The 16,758-nt window shown below is 38.1% G+C and overlaps 1 long non-coding RNA gene across 1 annotated transcript; it reads right to left on the bottom strand.

Moving 5' to 3' along the window:
- Positions 1 to 6,125: 6,125 nt before the first annotated feature.
- On the bottom strand, positions 6,126 to 6,562 carry LOC141403511 (uncharacterized). The gene is made up of 3 exons (XR_012412825.1): positions 6,436 to 6,562; positions 6,328 to 6,366; positions 6,126 to 6,236 (listed from the first exon to the last, which is right to left on the bottom strand). It is a non-coding gene; the product is annotated as an uncharacterized lncRNA (long non-coding RNA).
- Positions 6,563 to 16,758: the final 10,196 nt, after the last annotated feature.

Raw genomic sequence — 16,758 nt, 5'->3', positions numbered from 1 at the left:
GAATTAGCGTTATATCTTTGTTCACTGTTGCTTAAGTGCTCTACAAAAACAACAAACAAAGATATAATGCTAATTCATTATAGCTTACAGGGTCTCTTGCCAAAATTGCATCACGCAATAACGCGGAAGTTTGACTCACGGCGCATCTGTCCTTCGGTGTTTTTAATATACACACACCAAGGGCTTTCATCTCCAAAAGGAATTATCTCTGCCCCAACATTTGTGTTCACAGTGTAATTTAAGCAATAGTGGGAGGCAGTAGGATTCTATCCATTGTCGAAAAGTTGTTCCACCTAAAATTGTGAAAGGACCCTAATTATTCCATTTAAATTAAGACTATTTTATGGTGGAAGGTATAAAAAGTTCGGTCCGGCCGAACTTAACGACTTTTTACTTGTTCAATATTTGAATGTAATAAACGTTATTATAGTCATTTTTGAGAAAAAATATCGAATGTACCACTCTCGTAAACCGCATGAGTGGAGTTTATGCTTGAATACTTTATCCCATGCATGCGAATAAATTCATGCATAAAACAAACATTTCTAAATCAATTTAATAGTTTATCAAAAAAAACCCATCTGTTAATGAAAAAAAAATGTCGTTTTAATAAAATAACCTGTTCGGTTGTTTTTAACAAAGATTTATGCTGAAACCATTATCATTAAAGGTGAGAACACAATCAGCTCTTAGCTTAATTTTCCTGCTTAGCTTATTTCTTTACTAGGCCGTTTATTTCCTGGTATCACACATCGAAGCGTAAAATTCATGGGTGATATAATTATAATTATTTCAATATATCAAATAAAATTCAATTTTTTAATATGAATTGTTCGTAAGTAATTAGTACCGAACATAAAAATTACGGCCAAACAGTACAATTTCACTTTTGCGCTTTGAAGCGAGGCGGAAAATATAAGCAACAAAACTCCATTGTGTTCTCGCCTTAAGCGTGTGTTTCAACATAATAGTTGGAATCTTTATTTTAGAATTTGATTAAGAAAAATTACAAAAAGTTCTAGTGGTAACTTGTTGGATACAGGTTTTGAACTACTATCCTGTTATTATTCTTTAAAGAATTACGTAATTCTTTTCGTTGTTCTATTGATATTCTAAAATATTATTTTATATTTTTAGAAATAAAAAATAAATATTTATTGAGTTTAAAATATAAAATTCGAAAATGCATCAAAAGGCGCGTTTTACTTAAAGAGAACGATAAACAAATACGTACATATAACTGCGTTAAAATATTTAAGTTTTGGTTTATGTAGATAAAGGATAGTGACGTACGAGTTGAAAGATACCAAGGAATGGTATTGACTTTAACATGGCAAAGTCCAGGATTTATCTTGGTCCCTCTCGCATCTCAAGTGGACACTGACCTCCCCGTGGTGTCACCTGGGGTAGCTGCCTTTAACACCCGTTAATGGATGTCAGCTAAAATGTTCCGCTATAGGAACGTTTAAAACTTGGGTTTGGGCTCCGGGTTAGTAACCCTACCCTGGAAACAAGCTGCTTACTATGAAAAAACAAAAGAGAAGAAAAACAAATCCCTCTAAAGTTGACGACCCCCGCAAACGTTTTAAGGACTATGATCTGCGAATCTGCACCTGGAATGTTCGCACTCTTTATAGAGAAGGTGCAGTTTACGCATTGGCAGATGTAATTGAAAAGTATAATGCCGATATTACTGCCATGCAGGAAATACGATGGAATGGGACAACAACACCTAAAGATGACACACTGTATTATAGCTGACAAGACACAAAGCTTGAGTTTGTTTGCGGATTTGTAGTTGGTCGGAGGTTAAACCATCTGGTCTTCAGCTTCAAACCAGCAAATGAAAGACTTGCTACAATACGGATAAAGGCAAAATTCTTCAACATTAGCATTATATGCGCTCATGCACCAACCGAAGACAAGGGCGATCAGACCAAAGATAATTTCTACGAGCGCTTTGAAGAAACATATGACCGTTGTCCTGCCCATGACGTTAAAATTATTCTAGGCGATTTTAATGCCAAACTAGGAAAGGAGAATAGAATTGGCCCAACAGTCGGGAAATTCAGTCTCTATAGTGAAACATCTAATAATGGAATGAGGCTGATAGACTTCACAGCGGCAAAAAACATGGTAGTTAGCAGTACCAGATTTAAGCATCTCGATATTCATAAGGTAATCTGGCTGTCGCCAGATCAAAGAAAAAGAAATCAAATTGATCACGTTGTGATAGTTGGAAGATATTCATCAAGCGTATTGGATGTGCGATCGTTCCAAGGTGCAAACATAGACTCGGACCACGTACCAGATTAAACGTAGCAAATAAAGTACGAACAGACACAACACGAAAGTTGGACATCGGTAAGATGCAATCACTACAAATAGCCACAGCATATTCCACTCAACTGGTCCAATTACTTAATCAAAGCACTTCTCGGCCCGATAACATATCAGCACAATGCACTATAGGTCAAACGGGCAATTTTATTGGCCAAAATTTTTAAAGTGAAAACAAGTATTTGGTTTAAGTTAATATAGCGTTTTTAGATTCAGGGAGAAAAATGGAACAACGTGGGCCAAAAAATAACCCTTTATGGACCAAATACACAACTGGTACCTTAAACCTTTGGGGACAAAAACTGGAAGGTATGTTATTTGTCTACAGAATTGAAGGCATCGACGTCAGATAAGTTCAGAAGCTTTTTTGTTGTGTTTCGTTTTAGTTTTAATGTGAATATGCCTTAAAATTATTACCTTGAAAATCGCACAATATGATGTGACATATTTTGACTATAACTGTATATATTTATGAAAGATTTGAAAATAATTTGACTTTAGAACACAGCAGAATGCTGTAGACTCAAATTTGGCCAACATTATTTGGTAAGAGGTTTAACCCTGACTTCAAAAAAATCAATATTATGGAAAATATGGTAACCTAAAAAAAGTTGTATAATTCTTGTCGAGCAAATTTACGCAAAATCACATAAAATTATCTGAATTCGGCACGAGTTAATGAACCAATTCCAATTTTCACTTTCATTGCCGAAGGTGTCCGAGACTTTAAAAGCGTACATAACCTCAAAATGTTCTACTTTCTTCGAAAATTCAAAGTTAACACCCATTTAATAACTATTTATACACATAAACGATGATAGGAGGGCATTTTTGATAAATAGATATCGAATACTTTCTAATCAAATCGTTACTTATGCTAATATTGTGATTTTGTTTCACCCTGGACTTATATAAGTAAGCATATTTCGTTAACAAGTTTTTAAAGATATTTGGATAATACATATTTGACAGCCTGCCATAAAAGGGTATAAGTTCTCATACAAAAACAAAATTTATTTTTATTATATTTGAAGTGTATCTTACAAGAAAAAAAAAACACAAAATAAATGTAAATCATACTTTGGCCAGTAAAATGGGCTATTTGACCTATAGTGCAATGTAAAGGTAGTATTTTCTTCTTCCATTGACAGGCTTTGCCGTTAGAATACCCCTACTACACCTTTTTCAGATGTAATTCGAATTATTTTAATTGTAATTCCAGAATTCTATTTGTAATTCTTAACATTTCATTTGTAATTCGAGAATTCCATTTGTAATTCGAATTATTCCATTTGTAATTGGAATTATCGTCTTTTCCGCACGAAAAAGAGAGATGGAAAAGCGGGAGTGTGAAAAAATCGAGATGTACAGGAGGCAGAATGAAGTCCGTAAATGCTACCAAAGAGTGAAACATCAAACTGATGGCTTTGGTACAGGCACATCCTCTTGTAGAGACCAGCAAGGTAGGAAGAACGCGTACCCGACGATTGGAACCTAAGCATACTGTATCTCATCCATAAGTCTTATCCCTATTGCCTTCAAGATACTGTCAGGGATATTATGCGAACAACTAACGCCTAAGGTCAACGAAATAATTGGACCATAGACCTGGCAAGTCCACCGTTGACCAGATATTTACCCTGCGGCAAATCCTGGAGAAGTCCCAAGAGATGCAGATCGACACCGATCACATTTTTGTCGATTATAAGCCAGCCTTCCAAGCCATATCTGAATTTGGTATCACAGCAAATCTCATTCGGCTTTGTAAAATGACTTTAACTGACACGAGATCCTCAGTTCAAATGGGAAAGAACCTCTCCGAAGAGTTTTGTACCAAAAGAGGTTTCAGGCAAGGAGACAGCATTTCGTGTGATCTCTTTAACTTCCTGCTGGGAAAAGTTAACCGAGAGGCAAACGTTAAAATAAATGGCACAATCTACACCAATAGCCACATGTTACTTGCTTATGCTGATGATATAGACATCATGGGTCGATCAGTAAAAAAAAGCAACTGATTCCTTTATGAAGGTCGAAGCAGAATCTGCGAAAGTGGGTCTGGCGGTAAACGGCGAAAAGACCAAATTGATTGTGTCGACGCGCAAAGCGTCCATTGAGATCGCACCAACGGTGGAAGTTGGTTCCTATAATTTTGAAGTAGTAAAAGACATCGTCTACCTCGGCACCGCCGTAAGCACAACAAACGACATCAGTTGTGAAATAAAAAGAAGAATTGTATTGGCCAACAGATGCTACTTTGGTTTAAGTAAGCAGTTGATAAACAAAGCCACATCTCGTCAAACAAAAAGAACGCTTTACAAAACACTGATGCTACCCGTGCTGATGTATGGTTCCGAAGCCTGGGAACTTGCGCAAGCAGACAAGGCAGTGTTTGGTGTGTTTGAGAGAAAAATTCTTCAAAAGATCTACGGACCAATATGCGTTGGCGGTGAATATCGACGTCCTATGAACCGCGAGCTATATCTGCTATACAACGACACCATTATAGATAAACGCATCGAGATGCAACGATCAGGTATGCCAACTGTTCCGAGGTAAAAATCGCTACAGTAAAGTTTTGTTAAAAACTACCACAAATCTCTACTGGCTAAGACCAGAAAACACTACGAAAATCTGTAAAAACGGCAAAAATTATCAACTGTTACACAGAAAGAGAGAAATTTAAAAAATCGCACACACGTGTTTTTTTTTTTCATTTATCCATCAATAAAATATCCAAATTCCCATGATTTTTTGTATTTTTGAACCCTATCTGCAGTGCGATTCTCTAACTCCTTTTTTGAGTTACCGACAAAAATCGGTAACATTGAAAAGCAAAATTATGAATGAAAAGTTCAAATAAAAGTTGACAATACCGTTGGTATCGGTAGAATATTGCGAATACTTTTTATTGGTCGCTAACTTACCAAATATCATAGTTAGTTACCGAAATTATAAGCATTTTAATTTTAACGATTTTTGTCGGTAACTCCAAAAATGTGTTAGAGAATCGCACTACTGTAGTGGAATTCTGTAACTCATTTTACGAGTTACCGACAAAAATCGGTAAAATCAAAATGCTTATAATTTCGGTAATTAACGACATTTTTTGGTACGTTAACAACCAAAATAAAGTCACCGCTAAGTCCTACCGATAGCGAAAGTGTTGTTAACTTTTATTGATTCTTTTCATTCATAATTTTGCGTTTTAATTTTACCGATTTTTGTCGGTAACTCAAAAATGGGTTACAGAATTGCACTACTGGCCTCTAAATGTATGAATATTTCTCCCGCTGTACAATAACCGCTGTACAATAACAGTAAAAACCGCTACTGTAGCGATTTAAAATAAGTAATCGCTAAAACTCCTAAAAAGTGGTTTTTGTATGCCAAAAAAACCACCAACTTGGCATCTCTGGCAACGATTGCGTTGGCTAGGCCTTGTCATAAGAATGAGCGTTGATGAACTCGCTAAAAAGGCGTATAAACACGTCCCACATGGTGCTGCACGCAGAACTGGCAGGGCAAGGCTTCGATGGAGCAAATAAGTGGAAGAAGAGATGACAAGGCGCGGAATTCCAAAAAGTAAAGCAACAAATGGAGGGATTTGGAGATCTTGTCTTACTTCGGCTTTTGGAACAAATGTTCTGAAATGGGCCAGCTAAGTATGTAAGTAAGATAACGGATAGTATAGAATTTATCCAAGTATAAATTTCGTTATTTTCATTCACTACTCTTGGCAACATTATCCTTCCACAGAGCCTTAGAAAAAAAAAACAATTTAAAAGTTTTTTTTTTTTTGTGCAATATTCAATGATTTTATTAAGAGAAATATTATTCCATATGAACGGTTCACTCCATTGGCTTAATTAAAAACGATGAGATATGTGATTTAGAACCTAAAGAAAGAAAAAGTAATAAACATGTAAGGAAAACAAATACTCGAATGTTTTAAGACTGACAACAATTTTGAGCCCTTATTTAACTTACCTATTTATCACCTCCTCCGCCTGTTGGCCAACCAGGTCCCTATAGAAAAAAAATTGAAAATTTGTATACATTTGTATACACAACAATATAATGTATGTTTCAACTTACACATGGTTCGGCACTTGCATAACCTAAGAATAAGGCTAATGCGACAAATCCAAGAGATAGTAGTTTCATGTTTAAAGCAAGCAACACTGATGACATCTTAAATATCTGAGTGTTTTTATAGTAGAAAGTAAAGTTGTAAATAGTGTTGTGACTAATTTGATGAATGGAATATTCTCAGACAGACGTGAGCAGTAATACATTTTTAAAATTAAAGAAAATTGGACTTTTCTTTTGTTTTAATGCGAATTTGTTCATCCCTAAGTACAATGAAAATGTAAATATGTATACACCATTGTAAATATGTATAAAACATGGTAAAACAAGTAAAAACACACTTCCCCTGAGCACTAGTTTTCCGCGGAATGTATTTATATGATTGACAAGTCTCCCATGTTCCTTCGGGTATGTTGTGTGAAAATATGTATGTCTGTATGATTGCGACACTCATTATTTCGTAATGGACAGATGGAGCATTTTGGCCACATATACATAGATATTTCTGCAAAAAATTAAACATTTGTATTGAGAAAGAAAAAATACCAAATACTTATAATCAGAAGTAGCATGTAATTGTTCCACAAACATCCCAGGCGGGACAAGGGAGACTTCTCTCAAAGTAGCATAAAACAAGTGAGAAAAGGTTATAGTCGGTACGGGGCCGACTATGTGATACCCTACACCACTACCTCTGTGAATAATCTTTTCACTCGAAAACATTTCTTTTATGGAGATTAGAAAGTTTTCACCTATCTGGCTTTTATACCAAATGACTTAAGGCGAATTGAACCAAAATAATTAACGTTTCATTTTATATTTGACTACTGTCGATATCACCAACATCAATAGGCTTCTATCTCTGTGAGAAAATTTCGTGATGATCCGATCAAAATTCCGACCTATACTGTGATTGCAGAAAAAGTGGAAAAAAGGGATGCATTAACGACTATTGCGATATCTCTATTATTTGACTACCTACGCAAACCTACTTTGCATAATTTCAAAGATGGGATTTTCTACTTTCTTAGTCAGGCTTTGCTTTTAGAAGGTCCCCAACCAAAGGTGTGATATCCGTCATTATTATTAAAATCGCAAAAATGAGAAGTTGGGTTTTATTAGCGACTATTGCGATATCTTCGTTGTTAGACCACCTACGTTACATTGTTGTAAAGGTGATATTTTATATATATTGACTTTTTCTCCAAATAAAGTTTTTGCTCATTCCGACCCCTAAATATTATCCGACCATCATCAAAATCAATAGGCTTCTTCCTCTGTGAGACCCTCATTAACCCTCGAAATTTCGTGACGATCCGATCAAAATTGCGCCCAGTAGCGTGATTTCCAAAAAAATGGAAAAATGGGATGTATTATGGAATAATGCGATATCTCCGTTATTTGGTCACCTACGCCGACCTAGTTTGCATCATTGTAAAGGTGGAATCTTCTACTTTCATAGTCAGGCTTTGCTTTTAGAAAGTCCCCAGCCAAGGCTGTGATATTCGTCATTATAACTAAAATCGCAAACATGAAAATTTGGGGTTTATTTGCGACTATTGTGATATCTTCGTTGTTTGATCACCTACAAGAACCTACTTTACATTATTAGAAAGGTGATATTTTCTACTTTCACTGTCAGGTTTTGCTTTTGGTATACCCCATATAGAAGCTGAGATATTCGCTTTGGAAAAAAACGTTGTCTTTTTATCCACATAAGTTTTTTGCCCATTCCGAGCCCTAAATATTATCCGACCATCACCAAAATCAATAGGCTTCTTCCCCTCTGGGACCCCCATCAACACCAAAAATTTCGTGACGATCCGATCAAAATTGCGACCTGTAGCGTGATTACAAGGTTTAGATGGACAGACGGACTGACGGACGAACACACATAGCCAGATCGACTCAGCTCGTCGAGACATTCATTTTGATATATATAAGTATGGGTCTACGACCATTATTTCGATGCGTTACAAACTTTTTGTCCAAAACCAACTTATAATACCCTCCCCACATAGTGGTGTAGGGTATAAAAATGTCATGCACGGTGCGCCTTATCTAACCATAAATGGAAGGTGCTTACACCTGGGAAGTTTTTGCAGATTCTAAATCTACAATGTTCAGAGATGAGACAAATCAAAAAAAATCGACGAAGGGATTTTGAAATAAATCACGGTCGAAGGTCACATTTGAACAAGCGCATTTTTGGCTTAACGGGTTTGTTAATAAGCAAAATTGCCGCATATGGAGTGACACCAATCCACAAGAGACCCTACAGTCTCCATTACATCCAGAAAAATGCACCATATGGTGCGGTTTTCACGCTGGTGGCATCATCGGACCTTATTTCTTCAAAAATGAGGCCGGAGCTCGCGTTACGGTCAATGGAGATCGTTACCGCACCATGATCAATGATTTTTTGTTTGAAAATATGGATGACATTGATCCGGAGGAGATGTGGTTTCAACAGGATGGCGCTACGTGCCATACGGCGAACGCAACCATCGACTTATTGAAATCAAAATTTGGCGATAAGTTGATTTCGAGAAGTGGACCTGTCAATTGGCCTCCAAGGTCGTGCGATTTAACACCTCTCGAATATTTGCTGTGGGGCTACGTGAAGTCACTGGTTTATGCTGATAAACCAGCAACAATTGATGCCTTGGAGGCCAGCATTGTTCGTGTTATTCGTGACATACGGCCAGCAGTGCTCGAAAAAGTGGCCAAAAATTGGACGTCCAGAATGCACTTCGTCAAGAGCAGCCTCGGTGCCCATATGCCCGAAATCATTTTCAAATGTTAATGTCACGTATTGATCTTTCGAATAAAAAAAAAATAGATTACAATTTAATTTTTTGTGTTATTTTTTACAATTTCAAGTTCTATCGGACTTAAAAAAACACCCTATAGCAGTGACATAGTTTACATTGGATTAACATAGTTTCCAAGAATAAACATATGGTCATTGCCCTTAAAAAATTTTCACACAAAAGAAGAAGAAGAAGAATTTTTCTCTCAAACACACCAAGCACTGACTTATCTGCTTGCGCAAGTACCCAGGCTTCGGAACCATACATCAGCACGGGTAGTATCAGTGTTTTGTAAAGCGTTATTTTTGTTTGACGAGATGTGGCTTTGTTTTTAAACTGCTTACTTAAGCCAAAGTAGCATTTGTTGGCCAATACAATTCTTCTTTTTATTTCACAACTGATGTCGTTAGTTTTGTTTACGGAGTTTACGAAGTCTTTTACTACCTTAAAATTATAGGAACCAACGTCGACAGTTGGCCCAATCTCTATGGACGCATTGCGCGTCGACACCATCAACTTAGTCTTCCCGCCGTTTACCGCCAGACCCACTTTAGCAGATTCTCCTTCGACCTTCATAAAGGTATCTGTTACTTCTTTTACTGATCGTCCCATGATGTCTATATCATCAGCATAAGCAAGTAACATGTGGCTATTGGTGTAGATTGTGCCACTTCTTTTGACGTTTGACTCTCGAATAACCTTTTACAGTAGGATGTTTAAGAGATCACACGAGCGGCTGTCTCCTTGCCTGAAACCTCTTTTGGTACAAAATTCTTCGGAGAGGTTGTTTCCTTTATTAACTGAGGATCTCGTGTCAGTTAAAGTCATTTTACAAAGCCGAATGAGCTTTGCTGGGATACCAAATTCAGAAATGGCTTGGAATACCTTTGAAGGTAGTGGAATGTCGAAGGCTGCTCTATAATCGACAAAGAGATGGTAGGTGTCGATCTGCATCTCTTGGGTCTTCTCCAGGATTTGCCGCAGGGTAAATATCTAGTCAATGGTGGACTTGCCAGGTCTAAAGCCGCATTGGTATGGCCCAATTATCTCGTTGACCATAGGCTTTAGTCGTTCGCACAATATCCCGGACACGATCTTGTAGGCAATCGGGAGTAGACCTATGCCCCTACAGTTAGAGCATACAGTCTTATCTCCTTTCTTATGGACCGGGCACAGGTTACTCAGGTTCCAATCGTCGGGTACTCGTTCTTCCTGCCAGATGGTGCTAACTAGCTGATAAATACACCTTATCAGCGTGTCGCCTCCGGTTTTGAGCGGCTGGGCTGGTAAGCCATCGGCTCCTGCTGCCTTATTATTCTTCAGCCGGTTTATTGCTGTCTTTAGCTCATCTTGGCTGAGCGGTATACATTCGATATCATCTTCTGTGATTGGCTCTGTGGTATCTTCGTCGTCTTCGCTGGATACCAACAGGTTTGAAAAATGCTCTTTCCATATCCTGAGCACACTGTCTGTATCAGTTATCAAATTACCTTGCTGGTCTCTACAGGAGGAGGTGCCCGTACCAAAGCCATCAGTTTGATGCTTCACTCTTTGGTAGCATTTCCGGACTTCATTCTGGCTCCTGTACATCTCGATTTTTTCACACTCCCGCTTTTCCATCTCTCTCTTTTTCCTGCGGAAAAGACGTTTCTCCTCTCTCCTTTTCTCCCGATGTCTTTTTCGTGCGCTACGCGTTGCTACGGATTGTAAAGTAGCCGTATATGCCGCATTTTTCTCTTCGGTAGCAGCACGACACTCCTGATCATACCATGGATTCCTTGCGGCTGTTTGCATGGAGTGGGCAATATGTTGCCATTGCGCTGATATGTTATCGGGATGAGGAGTGCTTTGATTAAGCAATTGGGCTAGTTGAGTGGAATATGCTGTGTCTATCTGTTGTGTTTGCAGCTTACCGATGTCTAACTTTGTTTGCTACGTTTAACCGGGTGCGTACCTTTGCTGCAACTAGGTAATGGTCCGAGTGTATCTTTGCTCCTCGGAACGAGCGCACATCCAACACGCTCGATGAATGTCTTCCATCTATCACAACGTGATCAATTTGATTTCTTGTTTTCTGATCTGGAGACAGCCAGGATGTCAAGATGTTTAAATCTGGTGCTGCTAACTACCATGTTTTTTGCCGCTGCGAAGTCTATCAGCCTCATGCCATTATCAGATGTTTCATTGTGGAGACTGAATTTTCCGACTGTTGGGCCAAAGATAGTTTCCTTTCCAATTTTGGCATTCAAATCTAAGCGCTCATAAAATATGTCTCTGGTCTGTTCGTCCTTGTCTTCAGTGAAAGCATGAGCGCAAATAAAGCTGATGTTGAAGAATTTTGCTTTTATTCGAATTGTAGCAAGTCTTTCATTCACTGGTGTGAAGCTGGAGACCAAGTGTTTTAACCTCCGACCAATTACAAATCCGCAACCAAACTCATGCTTTACGTCATGGCAGCTATAATACAGTGCGTCACCTTTAGGTGTTGTTGTGACGCCTTTCCCGTTCCATCGTATTTCCTGTATGGTAGTAATGTCGGCCTTGTACTTTTCAAGTACATCCGCCAATGCGTAAACTGCACCTGCTCTATAAAGTGTGCGAACATTCCAGGTGCCGATTCGCAGATCATGGTCCTTAAAACGTTTGCGGGGTTCGTCAAGTTTAGAGGGATTTGTTTTTCTTTTCTTTTGTTTTTTGTTGAAAGGTCAAAAATTCTTCTTCCAAATATGACTTACGTAGACGGTACATGTCTTCCAGAAGAAGATCTATATTAAGAATTTTACAAATTTTCAAACAAAAATCTTGGCTTAAATTGGTTGGATTTATCTTGTTTTGGAGATTGTTTTGTTTCCCCATGCCTATTTTTGCATCATCAGATATGACATTTTCTATTAACAGCATAAAACAATTCATACCGTATACCACCTGCAGAGGGGAAATAGGGGAGAATGCTACGCTCATGGTATTTAAAACAATCTTGAAAAGATCACACGACAGTCAGTCTCCTTGTCTGAAACCTCTTTTGGTAATAAACTCTTCGGAGAGGTTGTTTCCCATTTCAATTGAGGACCGAGTATCAGTTTATGTCATCTTACAAAGCCGAATGAGCTTTGCGGGAATACCAAAATCAGACATTGTTTGAAACATCTTTGAACGTATAGGGCTGTCGAAGGCTGCTTTATAATCGACAAAAAGATGGAAGGTGTCGATCTGCATTCCTTAGGTCTTTTCCTGGATTTGTCTCACGGTAAATATCTGGTCAATGGTGGATTTGCCCGGTCTAAAGCCGCACTGATAGAGTCCAATTATTTCATTGACCATAGGCCAGATACTCTCTTATATGTAATAGGGAGCAGACTTATGCCCCTGTAATTGCCGCACACAGTCTTATCTACCTTCTTGTGGACTGGACATAGCATGCTCACGTTCCAATCGTCGGGTACGCGTTCTTCCTGCCATATAGTGCTAACTAGCTGATGCATTCACCTTAAAAGCGTTTCGCCTCCGGATTTGAACTGCTCGACTGGCCATCGGCTCCTGCTGCCTTATTATTCTTCAGCCGGTATATTGCTGTCTTTACCTCATCTTGGCCGGGCGGTATACATTCAATACCATCTTCGTTGTCTTCTTTAGTATTGGATACCAGCAGTTTGGAACAATGTTCTTTCCATATCCTCATTACTAGAGTTGGGTCATCTAGTTCCTAGTTCCTGGTACTAGTTCCAATGCGTATGAGTAACATCATTAAATATAACGTGTGATAGTAAGTATACGCAGTTTGTTCAAAGAAAAAAGGTGGGCCATTGGAACTGCGAAGTGAACGAGATAGTTCCATATAGTTCCTTTGGCACAACTCTACTCATTACACTATCTGTATCAGTTACCAAATTACCTTGCTGGCCTCTACAGGAGGATGTGTCTGTACTAAAGCCATCAGTTTGATGCTTCACTCTGCGGTAGAATTTTCGGACTTCATTCTGACTCCTGTACATCTAGACTTTTTCGCACTCACGCTTTTCCATTTCTCTCTTTTTCCTGGGGAAAAGGTGTTTCTCCCCTCTCCTCTTTCGTGCGCTACGCGATGCTACTGATTGTAAAGTAGCCCTATATGCCGCATTTTTCTCTTCGGTAGCAGCACGACTCTTCTGGTCATACCATGGGTTCCTTGGTGGAGGTCTCTGGTATCCGTGTATTGATTTTGCGGCTGTTTGCATGGAGTGGGCAATATTTTGCCATAGCGTTGATATGTTATCGGGACGAGGAGTGCTTTCATTAAGCAATTGGGATAGTTGAGTGGAATATGCTGTGGCTATCTGTTGTGTTTGCAGCATACCGATGTCCAACTTCCGTGTTGTGTCTGTTCGTGCTTTAGTTGCAACATTTAGACGGGTACGTACCTTTGCTGCAACAAGGTAGTGGTCCGAGTCTATGTTTGCTCCTCGGAACGAGCGCACATCCAACACGCTCGATCAATGTCTTCTATCTATCACAACTTGATCAATTCGATTTATTGTTCCTTGATCTGGAGTCAGGTGCCCTTATGAATATCGAGATGCTTAAATCTGGTACTGCTAACTACCATGTTTTTAGCCGCTGCGAAGTCTATCAGCATCATACCATTGCCAGATGTTTCACTGTGGAGACTGAATTTCCCGGCTGTTGGGCCAATTTTGGCATTAAAATCGCCTAGAATAATTTTAATGTCACGGGCAGGACAACGGTCGTATGTTTCTTCTAGGCGACCGCAGAATATAACTTTGGTCTGTTCGTCCTTGTCTTCGGTTGGAGCATGAGCGCAAATAAAGCTAATGTGGAAGAATTTTGCTCTTATCCGTATTGTAGCAAGTCTTTCATTCACTGGTTTGAAGCTGGAGACCAAATGTTTTAACCTCCGACCAACTACAAAACCGCAACCAAACTCATGCTTTGTGTCATGGCAGCTACAATACGTTTTTCCTAATCCAACTTTAGAGGGGTTTGTTTTTCTTTTCTTTCGTTTTTTTCATAGTAGGCTGCTTTTTTCTAGGAGAGGGATACTAACCCGACTCCCAAACTCAAGTTTTAACGTTCTTATGTTCGCGGCACATGTTAGCTCACTACATTTAACGGGTGTTAAAGGTGACACCACGGGGAGATTAGTATCCACTTGAGATGAGAGAGGGACCAAGATAAATCCTGGACTCTGCCATATTAAATTCGGTCAGGACCGTTGTTGTAACTTTCATCCCCTACGTCTTAACTTCACTTTTAAGTGCACCCGAAGGGGTGCACCGATATAGTCCATATTCGAACCTGGGAGAAAATAGTAATAATGCCTTCAACGGCTTTCAATCCATAACAAGTGAGAAAAGGCTATAGTCGGGACTTTGACTTTTCTCCACATAAGCGTTTTGCTTATTCCGACTCCTGAATATTATCCGACTATCACCAAACATAATATGCTTCTTCTTTCGAGGGACCCGCATCAACTCCCAAAAAATTCGTATTGATCCGATCAAAATTGCGAACTGTAGGGTGATTACAAAAAATCTGAAAATGAGATGCATTACCGACTATTGCGATATCTCTGTTGTTTGACCACCTACGAAAACCTACTTTACTTCGTTGTAAAGGTGATATTTTTTCTTTCCTTGCCAGGTTTTGCTTTTGATATACCTCTTAAAGAAACAGAGATATTGACTTTGAAGTAAAACGTTGACCTTTTGTCCAAATAAGTTTTTGCCAACCCCTGAATATTATCCGACCATCATCAAAATCAATGGGCTTCTTCCTCTGTGGGACCCTCATTAACCTGCAAAATTTCGTGACGATCTGATCAAAATTGCGACCTGTAGCGCGATTTCGAAAAAAATTGAAAAATGGGATGTATTACCGACTATTGCTATATATCGGTTATTTGGCCACCTACGCCAACCTACTTTGCAGTATTGTAAAGATGGGATTTTCTACTTTCATAGTCAGGTTTTGCTTTTAAAAGCTCCCCATTCAAAGCTGTGATATTCGTCATTATTATTAAAATCGCAAAAATGAAAAGTTGGGTTGTATTAGCGATTATTACGATATCACCTACGACAACCTACTATACATCGTTGTAAAGGTGATATTTTCCACTTTCATTAGCAGGTTTTGCTTTTGATATACCCCTTATAGATGCGGAGATATGCGCTTTGAAATAAAACGTTGACTTTTTCTCCAAATAAGTTTTTTTCCCATTTATACCCCTGAATATTATCCGACCATCACCAAAATCAATAGGCTTCTTCCCCTCCGGGACCCTAATAAACACCCAAAATTTGGTGACAATCCGATCAAAATTACGACCTGTAGCGTGATTACAAAGTTTAGATGGACAGACGGACGGACGGACACACATAGCCAGATCGACTCAGCTCGTCGAGACATTCATTTTGGTATACATTAAACCAACTTATAATACCCTCCCCACATAGTAGTGTAGGGTATAATGATCGTACATAACAATCATCTCAAGGTCTCATTATCTAAATTTATACGTAGTTTACACAAAATTTATACATAAAGAGATGGTATAAAAATGGTTTGAATAAGAATTGGTGAAGGAATTTATATATTTTTCAAATGTGAACAATGATGACCTTAAGGCATGGGTACATAAGCTACCTCGCCTGCTTGTCTTGCTTTCCTACTTCGTTTCTGACATAATAAAAATAAAAGAATAAAGAAGGGCGATCAAATTTCGAACTGGGTTGCCCTTTCCTTTTTTTGTTCATTTATCAGAAGCTAGCAAGCACCTTTACAATTTTAAATAGAAATAACAACAATACAACTGATCAATTTTACTTTCAATTCTCATTAAAATGTGATACTGATAAAATTTAATGTATTTTTATCTAGAATATTAATGACACAAAATAATCCTATAATCGGTTTATCATTTGGAATAAAACTAGATTTTGATCATCTATTTTCACAATATACTCTAAAAAATTAAAAATACACATACCATAAATATGTCAAGAGAACTTAAAATAAATTGATGAGAAGTATAAATTGTGTATAGTTTGCGAATGTCTGATAAGAAACCTGATTATCCGTCACGAACAATGTCTAGTTTCTGGTTTTCTTTCACGTGAAAACATCATCTTAACTAAGTCCCAACATAAAATGCAATTCCTAATATTTGCATAATTACTTCTTCTACTCATGGCAAATAAATTGACAGAAGAAGATGAAAATATGTCATTTTTGTATGTATTTATTTTGTTGTTGTTGATTTTCTTCTATCTTTGTTGTTCCAATCAATTTCAATTTCGTTTGTTTTGAACTTGACCAGCGCCCACACACTGATCTTAACAGGTTTTTGTTAATTGCTTGGATTATGTTCACATATCGCATTTCTTGGAACTACGAAGAAACATTTGCAATAAATGTCATTAGTGTCAAATCACATCCACAATATTAAAAAAAAAACTATTTTACGATAAAAAATATATTATCTGGCACCTATGTGACATTCAGTATTATATAATGTATTCTA

This window comes from Musca autumnalis, unplaced genomic scaffold (genome assembly GCF_047663935.1).
Source record: "Musca autumnalis isolate F117 unplaced genomic scaffold, ASM4766393v1 scaffold_4, whole genome shotgun sequence".
Lineage (NCBI taxonomy): Eukaryota > Metazoa > Arthropoda > Insecta > Diptera > Muscidae > Musca > Musca autumnalis.
This window is presented reverse-complemented; position numbering and strand designations above follow the sequence as displayed.